At 36.6% G+C, this 17492-nt stretch overlaps 1 pseudogene; it reads right to left on the minus strand.

The window, feature by feature from the left end:
- Window positions 1-12777: 12777 nt before the first annotated feature.
- Window positions 12778-17492, minus strand: part of LOC125277763 — an 18301-nt pseudogene continuing 13586 nt past the window's right edge.

Consider the following 17492-nt stretch of genomic DNA (forward strand, 5'->3'; position numbering starts at 1 on the left):
AAGCCGTTTTAGCATTAAATACTCCTACCCGTACTAGTCATAAATCAGTTTTGACTAGTCATAATTCCAGTTTCAGATATCTCTTCTGCAATTTTGACTCGTCGTAATTGCAATTAAGATATCTACAATGTGATTGTGACTAGTCATAAAATACATTACAGATATCTACAATGCTTTTATGACTAGTCATATTCTTCTATTGACTTCAATTGAAACATATTTTCAGATATCTACAAATGAGTTTTGACTGGTAGAAATTGTAATTAAATATATCTCCAATTTGATTATGACTAGACAAAACCTAGTTAGAGATATCTCAAATTATAATTTGCACTAGTGGCGAAATATTATCAGATTGCCATGTGTTACACATCGTTGGAAAGCTTGGAGACTACACTTTCAGAATCTGTGAATAACTCAAAATGCCCCAGAACTGACTTGTGTCCCTACTTTCCGTGACTGGTCACATATCTTAAAATATAATTGTGACTAGTCGAAACCAAATTAGAGATATCTCTAATTACCTTTGCAGATAAATGATGCATCTTTTAAAGATATCTATGACATCATTACAGATATCTTAAATGGAGTTTTGACTAGTCAAAATATATATTACAGATCTCAAATCGGATTTCTTTCTAGTGCACTTATAATTGCAGATATCTCTAATTGTCATTCTGACTAGTCGAATTATAATTATCACTCGTCAAAATACAATCGTTACTATCTTTAAATATATTTATAGATAGTCAGAACAAAGGTTTAAATGGTAAAACGGCTTGCCATACGAAAGTTACAGATACAGATACGTAGTTGAAGGCGGAGACGTGCGCTAGTAACGACGCACAGTAGGTCCCGGTGTTACAGTATATTCGGTTCCTGAAATATTCTGTTCCACTGGGTGGCGCTTACGCGAATATTCATGATATCCTCCTCTTGTGGGCGTGTCCTTGAGACAACGCGCAAGTGAATGGAACTGAAAATATTAATACACGCTCCTCAAATTGCAAATGTTTAATAGATTATTTCGAAAAGGTAATAAAATATTCCTTTGGAATACAAATCTTTGGAGCTTTGCTTTGATGACAGTCTTCTTGGACATGCCAGCAGCTACTTAAAGAACGTTATTTTTGTTTAAAATATTATAATTATGAAATTATAATTCAGTTTCGTTATATTTAAAGTTTGACAAGGCAGGATATTGCAGCACAAAACCCTGAAATGTGTCAAAAATAACACATACTCAAACAACCTTATGTAGGCTATCTGATTTAAAACAATTTAAAAAGCAGTCAAATAAAATAATTCTGATAATAATAATGAAATTTATTTCTGTGAGGTAATACAGCACAAATACACAGAAAAAATAAAATAAATAAATAAAAAAGCTACTTTATAAGATGACGTTATTTTTTATTATCATCACCAATGTCATAATATGGTTTTGTTTTGCTTTTGTGATGTTTCCACATTATGCTCATCAACTTGTAAAGTCACTGTCTGTTTCAGACTGGATGTGAGAGCTGAAGTCTTGGATAGCTCTGGCAGTGTGTGATCCGGACATCCATGAAGGCTGTTCCCGAGTGCCAAGGCCCTGTTTTAATATTTACCTCAGAACCTCACATATAGCATTGCTTCTTTTCACACATTGTTTTGATTGTCTTTTCAATTTTAGTTACATTCATAGAGTAATTACTTCTGTACTTGTTATAACATTTAATGTAATTAATATTTATATAGGCTACAACTGGTTTTGTTGTAAAAAAAAAAAAAAAAAAAATTAAGAAAAGTCAATTTTCAGGATAATATTTTAAAGATCATTTTGTACAATCCAAATAAGTTTTACAGATCTTTAGAAAGGGTTTTAACAATGTTTGTCATGTTATTCAATTATTGCACATACACCTATAGGTCAAGCAAGGTCACAGTTACAATAACTTAGGACACTAAAGAGACCTTTCTATTGACTCTGAAAAACACCAGAAGAATGATGCAGGGTCTCTGATCACCTGTGCGAACATGCCTTAGTCCTGCTGCAGGAGATAAGAGGACTGCAGATGAGAACAGAGCAATAAACTGCAATGTTCCTAAAATGTGTAAAGGAGTCAAAACAGCGGCGGGAATCCCTCCATCACACACACATGAAGATGCTTGAGACAGTGCTACAGGGAGACAGAAGGACAGCTGATTGTCCTTTCAGTGCCAAACCACATGTAACCACAAGTCCCACCAGGCATGTTTGAGAATGTGAAATGCCTTGATGGAAGATTGGAGTAACATCTCACAGCAAGAGTTGCAAATGGTGCTGTCCATGAGGATGAGATGCTCTGTAAAGCAGCTGGTGCCACAACGTCTGTGAAATTTGTTCAGTTTATGTCTCAGTTGTTGAATCTTTTTGTTTGTACAAATATTTACACATTAAGAAATGTGCTGGAAAAACAGTTGAAAGTGAAAAACTCAACAAAAAAAAAAAAGTATGTTGCTTTGCAACAAAAATATGTACTTGGGTAAAGTTGGTTTTATATTCGCACATTCGGACATCCGTATTCAATAGCCTTGTTAATCACACTACATTGGACATTCACTGGACATTCACAAGTAAATATGCCATTAAAACAATACTTGCCTATTTTGATCGACTGTGAAAAATGTTGTAAGTTGACAATCGTTGGTTGTCAATATCATGTTGCTGCTTAAAATTCGCAAACATTAATTTATTGCACATTTATTGGAAAGCCTGAATTTATCAGAAGTCCAAACGTGCGAATATAAAACCAACTTTACCCAAGTAAAATATGTGACAAATAACATAAAGTGTGCATTTACTTGTTGGACTATAATGATCATTTGTCATGATATCCAGTAAAATATGAGAAAACAGGAAATATTTGTAGTTTGGTGTTGATAAAGGGTAGCCTATGTAAGTCTTACTGTGGTGATAAACACTGAAAATATCAAAATAATCAAGAAATTAAGGATGACAGAATATTCACACCAGGCTATAGCTTATACTTTTTATTAGGCCACAGATACATTTGTAGAGGTTTGTTTCAAGTTGTCAACACTAGGCTATGCAGTAGCCTGTAGTCACAGAATTACAACAAAGGAAGCAAACTAAGCAAACTATTCAAAAACATTTTAAAGCCTTATTCTGTCCCTCTATGTTCAATAGTATGGTATTAGTTCGCCAGTGCATTTCTTTATTTTCCCGCTAGGGGTCAGTATCTCCTTTAGTGTTTTTTGGGGGGTTCTTCTTTGATTATATTTTGCATGCGCTATGACGGCGCTCTGTTGGTGATGTGTTGAGCCAGCAGGCAAAAAGTTTGTTACACGCAGTGTGAGAAAATGTCTGGAGGTGTTGACACGCTACACTCCTCTCAGACCCCTTATATCTTTGGGAAGCTTTGACGTGCCATAGTCTGTAAGTAATAAATGGACAATTTTGTTTTTCTAAATGTTCTGTTACTTAAGAGGTTATTTTGACTCTTAAAGCAAAAAAGATGTTTGTTATCTAAGTCAATCTAATGTTGCTAGCTTCTGTTTGGCATGTGGTTGCAGTTTCTTATAAGTCAATGTCAGCATTGCTTTTCACACAACCTAGGTCGTCAGGTTGTTCATACGGGTTGTCAAAGTAAAAAAGAAACAAATGCATAACTTTCTTCTACAGGAGCAGTAAATAAATTTTGGGATTATAAATATGTCGAACAGTATTTTGAACTGCCTGTTAATTGTGTGTACTAAAACTGCAATTGACTGCAGTAGGCTATATTCTGCAACCTCATGGTGGCAAACTGACACAAACTGAATTATTTAAAATGTAATCTTGTGATTCTTATATCTTGAATTCTCATCACTTCCAGCATTTAAATCCACAGCAATGTGTCTTGGTTTGTTAAATAATACATTTTCTTTGTATGTTTACAGTTTTACAAATCAGAAAAGAGAGGTCTTCAGTAAAGGCTCTAAGAAGAAAACTGTGTCCTGTCATTCATGGAGCCACACCTTCTCTTACTGCATGTTTAGCTCGCTGCATAGGCTGAGTAGCCACACACTCAACCGAGGGCAGAAGAAGCCTCACAAATAAAAAAGCGAAACAGAAAACACATCAGTGTAAAACAAGGTTATGCGCTCATGTTTGCTCTGATGTATCATTACGTTAACTGTTTATCTGAATGTCTGTACTCAATCAGGCAAAATTTATCATATTACACAAACTGTGCATTGCTTTGAACACGTGAACTGTTGCTTAACACTGAATATTTTATTACCTTTTCGAAATAATCCATTAAACCGATGCGATTTGGGGAGCGTGTACTAATATTTTCAGTTCCATTCACTTGCGCGTTGTCTCAAGGACACGCCCACAAGAGGAGGATATCATGAATATTCGCGTAAGCGCCACCCAGTGGAACAGAATATTTCAGGAACCGAATATATTGTAACACCTGTTATTCTCAATTATGGTCTGCAGACAATATTTATTCACTAATAAATTATAATAACTAGCATGAAACAGGAGAATCTGAAAATGGGCGGCGCTCAGCACTTAGTCAGGAACGATGAGTCCGAATTATAAATCTTCCTCAGTTATTCACTGTGCATAATGTATTCAACTGGTATTAACGTTTTTGGTGTCATTTTCAAGTGTAAATTATCGTACAGGACGCTTCTGAAGCAGCTCGTTTTAATGGCGTTTTCACGTGTTACCTGTTACTTTTCTCCTCGCTGTTCATGCTTCACCAATCACATTGGTTTATAAGTAGCCTACTACTAAAATCATTTTGTAGGGATTGCTGAGGATTTCTACGAATTTGCGGAAAAAATGCTCAGAAATAACTCACTTAAATCATTCGTTCTGAGCAGATGTCTCAAAGACAAAAACATCATAAGATTTAATTGTGACCTTTGAGTTTTCGGCTTTGTAAGCAGGCAACCGCCCCCCGAAGGAAGAATCATTTTTTATTTTATTTTTTTGTAAATATCTTTATTGTCTTCCATAAATATAGCATAAAAAAGAAAAATATTTCAACCTATAGTAAATGATTAAATAGGTTAATTTGGCTAATGAAATGCCTCACAATTTTGAAATTATTTTCAGACTACATTTTTTATTATTGCCAAAATTAGTGATGGGCAGATCGAGGCTTCGTGAAACACTGAAACAGTTGAAGCAAATGTGCCGTAATGATTCGAGCTTCGAAACAGTCTGACACCCGTCTCCACGGTGACCCCTAGTGGTCAGAACAGTGGAAATGCAACAAAACTCAGGCCAAACATGCATTAAAAATACCCTTTAACAAATGTATTGCAAAAGTTTTATTGAAAGTAAAATCAATCAAATGGAATTAACTAATCATCTAATTAGATTAAATTTAGAGTGTCTGTATAATATGTGTTCTTTTATCAATTTTAAAGGCTTGTTTCTTTGTTCCATGGCTCAAGCTAAACAGGCCAATAAGAGATTAATAACTACCATTATTAATTTTAATTATTCTAATGTATAATTAAAACATCTACAAATGTATAAAACTGATCGGAGATCAGGCAAAACCATAGGGTAAAGCCCTGGGTTCACTTTATCATCGCCCTCTATCGGTGAACCATTGAAATTTCAAACTGTTTCGAAACAGTGATGACGTAACGAAGCCTCGTTTACTAAAATCACGTGACTTTAGCAGTTTGATACACGCTCCGAATCACTGATTCGAAACAAAAGATTCATGAAGCTTCGGAGAATTACTTTCACTGTTCATTCTGTAATATCATATTTTATTTTTCATTTAATAGCACAGTGAATATTTGAGCTGCTCCAACACTTTTTCTACTGGCCCAGCTTTTAAAATCAAATTTTTAGATACCAGTGAAACAATTTTCAGGTACAGAAATTAAAGGGTTAGTTCACCCAAAAATGAAAATAATGTAATTTATTACTCACCCTCATGCCGTTCCACACCTGTAAGACCTTTGTTCATCTTCGGAACACAAATTAAGATATGTTTTGTTGAAATCCGATGGCTCAGTGAGGCCTGCATAACCAGCAATGACACTTCCTCTCTCAAGATCCATTAATGTACTAAAAACATATTTAAATCAGTTCATGTGAGTACAGTGGTTCAATATTAATATTATAAAGTGACGAGAATATTTTTGGTGCGCCAAAAAAAACAAAATAACGACTTAAATAGTGATGGCCGATTTCAAAACACTGCTTCATTTAGCTTCGGAGCGTTTATGAATCTTTTGTGTCGAATCATGATTAGGATCGCGTGCCAAACCACCAAACTGCTGAAATCACGTGACTTTGGCGCTCCGAACCGCTGATTCGAAACAAAAGATTCATAACGCTCTGAAGCTTCATGAAGCAGTGTTTTGAAATCGGCCATCACTATATAAGTTGTTATTTTGTTTTTTTTGGTGTACAAAAAATATTCTCGTCGCTTTATAATATTAATATTGAACTATTGTACTCACATGAACTGATTTAAATATGTTTTTAGTACATTTATGGATCTTGAGAGAGGAAATGTCATTGCTGGCTATGCAGGCCTCACTGAGCCATCGGATTTCAATAAAAATATCTTAATTTGCGTTCCGAAGATTAACGAAGGTCTTACGGGTGTGGAACGACATGAGGGTGAGTATTAAATGACAGAATTCTCATTTTTGGGTGAACTAACCCTTTAAATAAAGTAATTTTCACAGTAAAACTGTGAAATAAAAATGTATAGTCTTCACTGTATTAATTAAATATAGATTAATCCTTACCAAAGTTACAAAAGTTATTCAGTCAAGAGCAATGGGTGATTTTCTTTTTGTCTTTTGTTTTTAGGTGAACATGAGCAAAGACAGCAGTAGGTTTATTAGGCTGCTGTCACTTTAAGAGCTGCACGTGTCCAACATACTGTTACACGTTCTCTTTCTCAACTGTTTACATTCTTAAGACTGACATAACCGACTATAGCTGTTTCCATCTACCTATTTTTATGCACATTTTGGTATATTGCATAAAATAATGTTAGATGGAAATGCCAAGATGCGCAACAATTCTAAAAATGCACATAAAAAAATGACTCAACTGAGTCATTTATAATGAGATAATTTTTTATGCAATATGAAAACATGCATGTAAACTACGATGGAAACACTTTTCCAAATAAATTTCTTGATGCGAATCAAAAAAGACTTGACACGATGGAATGGCATAGCTGGACCAACCAGCGGACTGATCTTGGACTGAAATGCTGTTTTGGTCACTCTGTAATGACCGTTAAAGTGGTTCAGTATAATTCCCTCCCAGAAGCGCTTCACATGACTGAGTTCACAAACACCAGGCATCTGAATGCAAGATAACATGACAGCGTTTATTGTGGTTCGTCTGCAGCAACTTCCATTTTTCTTAGTGATATTTAGTGCCAGTTTATCAGGAAGTGAAGATTTTGTTCTCTTCGACTCAAACTAAATTTGTGCCCAAGTTAAATTCACAACTTTTGATGGAAACATAGCTTATGTTTCACAAGAATACTCGCCTTTACGGTCATTTTGATATAATTACGTGTGAATTGTTCATTCAGGTTCATTAAGGTGCAAGATGGTGTGAAAGTGACCTCAATTAGGTTATTCGCACTCTGTCTGAGAGGCAGCTTTCTGGGCATGTGCTTCAGATGTTTACGCACATAAAACTTCTTGAAAACATCATGTGATTACTGTGCCCCTTTCCTGTAGTAATGTAGGGAACCAAAGGCAAGGAACTAGTGCATAAACAAAATAGCATTTAAAAAAAAAACAAGTTCAACCTTATAGTTAATGATTAAATACAGTGGTGGTCAGAATTATTGGCACCCTTGGTAAATATGATCAAAGATGGCTGTTAAAATAAATCTGCATTGTTTATCCTTTTGATCTTTAATTCATAAACTTAGCAAAAATCTAACCTTTCATTGAAGAGAAAGAATTGAAAGTGGGGGGAAAGTCACATTATGAAATAAATGTTTATATCCAAAACACGTTTGCCACAATTATTGGCACCCTTTTATTCAATAGTTTTTGCAACCTCCTTTTGCCAAGAAAACAGGTCTGACTCTTCTGATGAGTTTGGAGAACACCTGACAAGAGATCAGAGACCATTCCTTCATGCAGAATCTCTCCAGAACCTTCAGATTCCAGCTCCATGTTGGTGCTTCTTCTCTTCAGTTCACTTCACTCATTTTCTTTAGGGTTCAGGTCAGGGGACTGGGAAGACCATGGCAGAAGCTTCATTTTGTGCTCAGTGACACATTTTTGTGTTGGTTTTGATGTTTGTTTTGGATCATTGTCCTGATGGAAGATCCAACCATGGCTCATTATAGGATTTCTAGCAGAAGCGGTCAGGTTTTGATTTTTTATCTGTTGATATTTGGTAGAATCCATGATACCATATATCTGAACAAGATGTCCAGGACTTCCAGCAGAAAAATAGGCCTACAACATTAAAGATCCAGCAGTATATTTAACCGTGGGCATGGGGTACTTTTTATCCATGTGTGCACCAAACCCATCTGGTGGGTTTGCTGCCAAAAAGCTCTTATTTTTAGTTTCATCTGACCATAGAAGCCGGTCCTGTTTGAAGTTCCAATCATGTCTGACAACTGAATATACTGGAGATTGATTCTGGATGAGAGCAGAGGATTTTTGTTGAAAACCTCCTGAACAACTTGTGGGGATGTAGGTGCTGTTTGATTTTTTTTTTTTTATCACTTTCTGAGACTCAAGACTCAACTAATCTCTGCAATTCTCCAACTGTGAGCCTTGGAGAGTCTTTGGCCACTCAAACTTTCCTCCTCACCATGCATTAGGACGATTTAGACACACGTCCTCTTCCAGGCAGATTTGTAACATCTTTAGTTGATTGGAACTTTTTAATTATTGCCCTGATAGTGGAAATGGGGATTTTCAATGCTTTAGCTATTTTCTTACAGCCACTTTCTATTTTGTGAAGCTCAACAATCTTTTGCTGCAAATCAGAACTATATTCTTTGGTTTTACTCATTGTGATGAATGTTTAAGGGAATTTGGCCTTTGTGTTTCCTCATATTTATACTGCTGTGGAACAGGAAGTCATGGCTGGACAATTTCATGTTCATGATCACCCTGGTGTGCTAAAAATGTAAATATGAATGGGAATATACTTCAGAGATATTTTACTCATAAGAAATTCTAGGGGTGCCAATAATTGTGGCCAACGTGTTTTGGAGAAAAACATTTATTTCATAATGTGATTTTCGCCCCACTTTCAATTCTTTTCCTTCAATGATTTTTTATTTCAATCCCTTCCATGTTATTTAGCTAACCCCTTTTTCAAAGATATTAATAAACACTTTTCTAAATTTATTTGGAACCACAAAATGCTCCGTATCAGTTTTAACAAATTAACAAAACCAAAAGATAAGGGGGGTGTTGCTTTACCAAACTTTCAGTTTTATTATTGGTCAGCACAGGTGAAGCACATGGTCAGCTGGTTTAATGAAAGGACTGACTCTATGTGGCTTAACATGGAAGCAACGACTTGTGCTCCCCTTCCAATAAAATTTCTGCCTTTCAATATAAATATTAAAAAACTCAAATACATTTCAAAAAACTTTACTATTTCACACACTCTTCTCTGGCATGGAGAGATGCTGGTTCATATTGGGAATCTCAAAAATATCTTGCTTCAGGTAAAACATTAAAATCTTTTCAACAATTATCATATCAATATAACATACCACAATCTCATTTTTTCAAATATATTTAGTTGCGTCACTTTATAAAACCTTTGTCTGATAATGGCAAATTGAGATTTGAAATTACTCGCATTGAACAGATTGTGAAAAATCATTTTTCTAAAGGGTTAATATCTGGTATATATGATGCTTTGTCTGACACGTGTACTTCCTCCTTAGAGAATCTGAAGAGTGTTTGGGAAAATGATTTAGGTCATAGAATCGATAACACAGATTGGTCTGCTGTATGTAATAATTTGTACTTTAAGTGTACTTCATTGGGGGTTCATTAACTTAACTATAAGTTTATTAACAGAATCTATCTCACACCAATGCATCTAAAAAAGAATTATAGAAACTCCTCTGGTCTCTGTTTTAATTGCAAAAAGTGCAAGGGAACATTTCTTGGAGTAACCGACGAATAAAAAATAAAAAAAATTAAAAAAAAAGGGACAAATTCAGTCAAAAATGAAATGTTTGTCCACATAATGACAGTCAATGGGGTCCAAAAACTAGATTATGTTCCACAGAAGACAACGTTTACAGGTTTGACAGTGAATAAATCATTACATGTATGTTTGGGTGAACTTCCCTTTATGCAGAACTGGAAGAAAAATGAAAAACAACAACAGAAATGTTACAAAAGTCTACTTGTAATTATTTGTTTAAAATAGTAGAATTTGCTTGAGAGTACTGAGCTATTCACTAACTGCATAAATAATCTTACTGTCAGTAGCAATACTTAACCCTTAATCGTCCTTCGGCGATTTTCGACGATTTAGTCCCTTGGGGTCAGATTGACCCCAAACTTTTACAGAGCGATTACATAAGGAAATATGCATTTTTTTATATGATAATATATATCTTTTTTTTTTTTATTTACTTCTCATCTATGCATTTCTGCTGTGTTTTAGTGGATATTTTGTATTTTTTACTTATTTACTTTACAAATACTTAACCATGTCATAAATTGGCTTATGAAAAATGGATTTTTAATAAAAAAAAATCACTTTAATGATTAACTTAATTAAATTTAATTTGTATTTGGACATTGCCCTATGAGTTAGGGATAGAATACTACCATCTAGAGGTTTGTGGAGAAACTTTAGGAATTATAGTTAAAGAAAAAAATGTGCAATGACCACATATGTCCAATAGAGGTCAACAGAGACTGTATGTTTGAGTTTATGTGTGTGTGTGTGTGTGTGTGTGTGTGTATGAGATAGAACATTTGTTCCACTTTGTGTTTATAGTCAAGGACCAGACCTTTATTTTCATGTAAAATTTTTCAGATTTAGGCCAGTTTTGTTGATTTTATTTGCCAATTTCTACAGAAATGCCCTCTGTTGTAGTCACACACGTGTGTGTGTGTTTGTGTTTATGTGTGCGTGTATGAGACAGAACGTTCGTTCCACTTTGTGGTTATGGTCAAGGACCAGACCTTTATTTACATGTAAAATTTGGCAGATTTAGGCCAGTTTTGTTGATTTTATTTGCCAATTTCTACAGAAATGCCCTCTGTTGCAGTCACACACGTGTGTGTGTTTGTGTTTATGTGTGCGTGTATGAGACAGAACGTTCGTTCCACTTTGTGGTTATGGTCAAGGACCAGACCTTTATTTACATGTAAAATTTGGCAGATTTAGGCCAGTTTTGTTGATTTTATTTGCCAATTTCTACAGAAATGCCCTCTGTTGCAGTCACACACGTGTGTGTGTTTGTGTTTATGTGTGCGTGTATGAGACAGAACGTTCGTTCCACTTTGTGGTTATGGTCAAGGACCAGACCTTTATTTACATGTAATAAAATTTGGCAGATTTAGGCCAGTTTTGTTGATTTTATTTGCCAATTTCTACAGAGATGCCCTCTGTTGCTGTGACACATGTGTGTGTCTCTGTGTGTGTGTGTGTGTGTTTGTGTGTGTGTGTATGAGATAGAATGTTCGTTTCACTTTGTGTTTATGGTCAAGGACCAGACCTTTATTTACATATAAAGTTTTTTCAGATTTAGGCCAGTTTTGTTGATTTTACTTGCCAATTTTTATAAAAATGCCCCGTTGCAGTCACACACATGTGTGTTTGTGTGTGTGTGTGTGTGTATGTATGAGATAGAAAGTTCGTTCCACTTTGTGGTTATGGTCTAGGACCAGACCTTTATGGAAATGTAGAACATTTCAGATTTATTCTGTATTTTTTTTCTTTTTTTCTTTTTTTTTTTTGACAAATGAAATGGGGAAAAAAAAGTACATTTTTTCATTTTCCCATTCATTTTCAATGTGGGGTCAATCTGACCCCGAAGGACTAAAACGGTGATTTTTTTTTACGCACCTTTAGAACAACCAAATCAAGCCCAGATTTTTTGTGCATGTTTAGATAGATTATTTAGGAGGATTCACCTAGTTTCATGTCCCTGAGATGAAGGGAACACTTTTTAAAAACGAAGGAAGCGGGTTCAGCCTGACCCCAAGAGCCGATAAGGGTTAAAAACATAGATGTTTATAGATAATATATTGACAATGGCAGAATGTTAAGAAAGATATGTAGCATTCATATTCAGAGCAGTCTTTTCCAGGCTTGGTTTTCAGAGCAACACATCCACAGGAAGTTCATGTATACAGCATTCATACTGACAGGAAGTTCCCTCCCCTCATTCTCTCAATGCATTACCGCTTATTGTGAGGCCTGAGTTCAACCCGTTTTTAGATAAGAACAGAACTTTCTACAACTTTCAGAATTTGGAGTGTCTTTCCTAAACTGTTGAATGAACCATTGGGACCACAGCATTTCTTCACAGGAGAAGAAACAAGCCCTGGGATAAATGAAAAATTACAAATTTCAGTAGAACACAAATGATGATTCTCATTGAAGTATAAGCGCAAGACATGACTGCCGTTGTCAGAGCGTGATCAGACCTGACTAACTGAATGCTGAACGCAGTTGGACATAGTGGTGTATTAGAGGTAAAAAATGATATAAATACTGTTCGGTTTATCGCACAAACCGATCGTTTCGTGTCTTAGGACATCAATGTGTCGTCACGAGCCGCAGGGTTTAATTTGGATTTGTCTAAGCAAGTTTTTTTTTTTACTCTTATTGATAGTGTTCCCATTCACATGCATTATTCGGCTGACAGACCGCGACGGTTGGAGTTAAAAATCATCATTTGTGTTCTACTGAAGAAACAAAGTCACCTACACCTTGGATGCGCTGGGGGTAAGCATATAAACATCAAATTTTCATTTTTGGGTGAACTATCCCTTTAAGACAAAGTCTGTATATAGCGAGAAACATTCCTGCATATTGGGTTCAGAATGGGTGGGTGTCAGTCTGCTGAGGAGAATCCACTAAAGACAAATGCAGGAAACATTTGAGAACTTTCTGAGAATGGCTTTAAACATCACTGAGCTGACTGATCTCCCACAGAAGGCAACAAATGTGCCTAAAAACCCTGCTCAAATTTATCAGATTAATAAAATCTAACAAATAAATTAGCATGGAAATGGAGCTAGTGAAATTATCAACATCATGAACATCATACATGTTTGCACCCAAAAGGCTTTTCCAAGTTTGTCGGTTTTGACTACAACTGTGGACCCTGATTAGTTCAGGTAATGTATAGGTTTTAGCTAGGATAAAAAAAATGGATAATAACAGGTGGGATTTTCTTCAGGATAAGCCAAGGAAGCTAAAGAGAAGTGGGACTAGGAATGCACAGCAGTAGGCCACTGTGCCGTAGACAATAAACCGATACGCGAGTTCCACTTGCGCGTGTTGTCTAGCCTTCCTCACGTCATCCGAAGGCACGCCGAAGATCTTGCACGCCAACGGAATCGCCACTACCTTCATGGCAGCCCTGACGGCCAGAAGCACCGCCACTCCCACCAGGAGCCGCATGATTGAGCGGATCAATAGGGCCCCGTCGATCAGTGGCAGGGTGAGCGGTAGAGCTTCTTCAGGAGGATCTGGCTGCAGACCCAGTTGGTGGTTCAGACGGCATGCCAACGCGGCTCCGGTAGCTGTGGCCAAAGCCTGGGCCGTGTCGCCGCGGGAGGTGCTCCATGAGTCCAACGAGAAGGCCACCAAGCTGAAGCCCACATGCACAAGCAGGACAACCAGAGGGGCGTAGCTGTGGGACAGGTAGAACATGTCGATGTCAGCCAGCATGGGGTGAAGGACCGCCAAGATGAGCACACTGTAGAGGAAGCCTATGATCACCTCCTGAAAAGATGAAGGCAAAAACTTATTAGACATCAAGTCAAACGTTATGTTGATTTTGTTTATACATGGTGCCATTTTTAGACAAACTGGCATTTCTCATTGTTTTATTGCTACTGGCCAGGCAAGGTTAGTGAAAACAGGTGTGGTATTGCTTGAAACAAAGTGAACTGTATATAAACAGTCATTACGGAACAGGACTCAGTTGTGTGTAGAATTAACTAAAACATCCATAGCTTACAAAAACATTCATCCCAAAATGAAAAATTGCAGTGAATTTATTAACTCTACAGTGAGCCGAAACAGACCTGAGAACAAGCTGAAAGAATATGGCATATATTGTAGATCTGATAAAGAGGTACCATTTATTTAGGTTTTACACTAACGTGAGCTGCTTTATTTTGTAGGTGGCAAAAATTAGGGTTAGTTCACCCAAAAATGAAAATTCTGTCATTAATTACTCACCCTCATGTCGTTCCAAACCCGTAAGAACTTTGTTCATCTTCAGAACACAAATTAAGATATTTTTTGATGAAATCCTTGAGCTTTCTGGCGTCCGATAGACTGTAATGCAATTACGACTTTCAAAGCCCAGAAAGGTAGTAAAGACATTGTTAAAGGGTCATGAAACCCCCCTGTTTTACCCTGGTTGTTCACACCTCAAAGCTCAGAAAACTCTGTTAAAATGGGCGTGTAAAGCTCTGGAAAAGTGGGAGTGAAGAGGGGAGAGAACAACAATATATGAGCATGGAGAAAATGACAACAAACTCCCAAGCACAAGGGAGAAATGCGAAAGAATATTTAATAGGGCTAATAATAGGCTACTTTGATTACGTTTACGAGCACTGCAGTCTCAAAATCAGTCTTTTGTCTATTAGAATATCGTGTTATCGCGTTCAGATAGGATACACCACTGAATCAGTGTCCAGTTTGCACATATAATTCATTTGAAGAAGACTTGATGAAATATGTGTGCATAACTGCACCATGCTGATTCATGTTTGGTGCAGGAGAATGTATGAAATAAAAACTTTAAACACGGATACTTTATTCTGTATGAGCTATGTGACACGTGGCTAGTGTTATTAAACTCATCGCGGAGCTCAGTGCTGAAACGGATCATATGCGTGCTCCGTGTGTATATCATAACAATCATATTTTTCATGTGTTCGTATTCAAACTCCAGTTCTGACCGCATCGTGAGCAAAATACAAACGACACGTGCTGCTGTGCTGAGGGAAACATATCCTACGGCTAGCGTGTTTGAATGCAGCTAGAGCAGGCAGAGGTGAATGAGCCGCACTTTTGAATTATCTGCTGTAATGCGATCTCATGCGAACATATTTTCCATTTGTGCTGGTAGATTACAGCAAAACAATCCACATGCACACAAACCTCTGCTCTGGTCGCGTCTCAGGAAAACACATTGTGTTGTAGCACTGAGAAAACGAACACCAAGGATATGTCTCAGAATGACAAGAGACCAAGGCGAGAAAAGTGATACTTCCTCATGCATAATACCGCAATTATAATCTTATGCATACTATAGCGCAGTGATTGGATTAAATGAGCTTTATGTCATGAATATATGTCGAGAATCGCTCGAAACGGTCTACGTCAGCATGTTCGACCATCCCCATACTTGGGCCAAAAGCACACGATTACGTCAGATTTTGTGACGTTGCTCCGACTCAGCTTTTCAAACCGGAAGACAGAAATCACTCTGAAAAATGCAAAATAACTATTTTTCACTTATGAATAACATTAATGAGTACCTTTAGTGTTTTCAATGATGTGCAGCCTATACATATCTGTTTACATCTCAAAAAAAGTGTTTTGGGGTTTCATGACCTTTAAAAAAGTCCATGTGACTATAGTGGTTCAATTTTAATGTTATGAATTGACGAGAATACTTTGTGGACGACCAATTTCATGTTTCAATTTAGTGTAAATTGTTAATACACTAATTGTTAAGTGTTAAAAATGAAATATTTGATCATTTATTTGATTTTTTTTAATTAACTATAGAAATTTATACTTGAAGGGATTCTGTTACACACATCAGTTCTCCTGCATCAAGAAAGTACATTTGAGCTTCCATAAGAACCGATGTATGGCTGAGCTTCTGTTTACCATATTTGATGAGCTCTGTGTGCATTGATCAATGATTTACATATGAATCCTGTCAATTCATATGGATTTCTTTTACAATGAACTTTTAAAATGTCAAAGCTCTGGTTTCATAGACTTTCCATGGAGGGACAGAGATCCCTCAGGCTTCTATAAAAATGTCTTCATTTGTGTTTCAAAGATGAACAAAAGTCTTATGGGTTTGAAACGACATGAAGGTAAGATGTCATGAAAGCAAGACGCAAAAAAAAAGTGAGATATAATACAACAGCCAAAGACATCAATGTGTACAACCAAAAAAAAAGTTGATATATGCAATGAATTGCTATTAAATTAATTCAATTAAACAGATAGCCATTAATAAACCTACTTTGTCTGAAAATAAATGGTGCAAAACATGAATGATTTGTTGATAATATAACTTGTAACTACTGTTTGTTTCCAAGTTATTCTCGCAATTTCAAAAAAAGTCCCATTGATGTTATTCAGCTGGATAACTTTGACTTGGCATACATAAATCAGCACAATTTGCAATGTTCACATAACATTTAAAAAAAAAAAATGTGTGTGTGTTCAATCAACATAAGATATAGTGGACCATGGACCGGCCCAATAGGGCAAGTGACAGTTCTGTCTAACGTCCACTCTCACACTGGCCACGGGTCATCGAAACATCCTTAAAGTCACAGACTTCAGTGGATTAAACGGTTCCTACAATATTCACACACTAGACTTCCTAAATCATTGGGTGTGCAGATTTCCACAAAGATGATTCAGCCACCTTCATCGAGAGCACAGCCTTAAAATAACAAGGTTCCCATCACCTAGGCAACCAGCATCTGCTTTCTAAATCTGTCCGCTTGCACCAACAGCATTTAAACAGATAAAGACACACAGCCTTTATAAAAATAACAGGTGTGTGAAGTTGGTCGTAATCGTTACTGCATGTGAAGCCTGCAGAACTGATGACTAATACACAGCATGTCAATCTTGATGACTAAAGCAAAGCTTGTTTTTCGAGCCGTCTACACATCAAAATGCAAATGATCACCACTGGCTCATACAAGTCCAAGGGAAGCAATTATGCAATCAGAGATCTTCTGTGAGGAAAAGAGTGGAAAACAGACGAGCATTAGAAGATCAGATGATACTGAGTCAGCTGTGATGACTCACTGATTTGCTTCGTTTCAGGAGCTCTACTGACAGGAAAGGGTTGCAAAGACTGAAGCAGCATATATTAGGCTTCTTCTTGAACTGATACCAAAACCTTAGTCACGAAGCTACTGGAAAGTTCCTCGAGCTCAAAAGCTGTGGAGAGAGCAAATTATAGCGGACAGCTGAAGGTGCCTGAACTACATAAAAACATATTGAGATGCTCAGAATAACCATCGTGCACACTTACTAGCGCAAC

This window comes from Megalobrama amblycephala, linkage group LG11 (genome assembly GCF_018812025.1).
Source record: "Megalobrama amblycephala isolate DHTTF-2021 linkage group LG11, ASM1881202v1, whole genome shotgun sequence".
Taxonomy (NCBI): Eukaryota; Metazoa; Chordata; class Actinopteri; order Cypriniformes; family Xenocyprididae; genus Megalobrama; species Megalobrama amblycephala.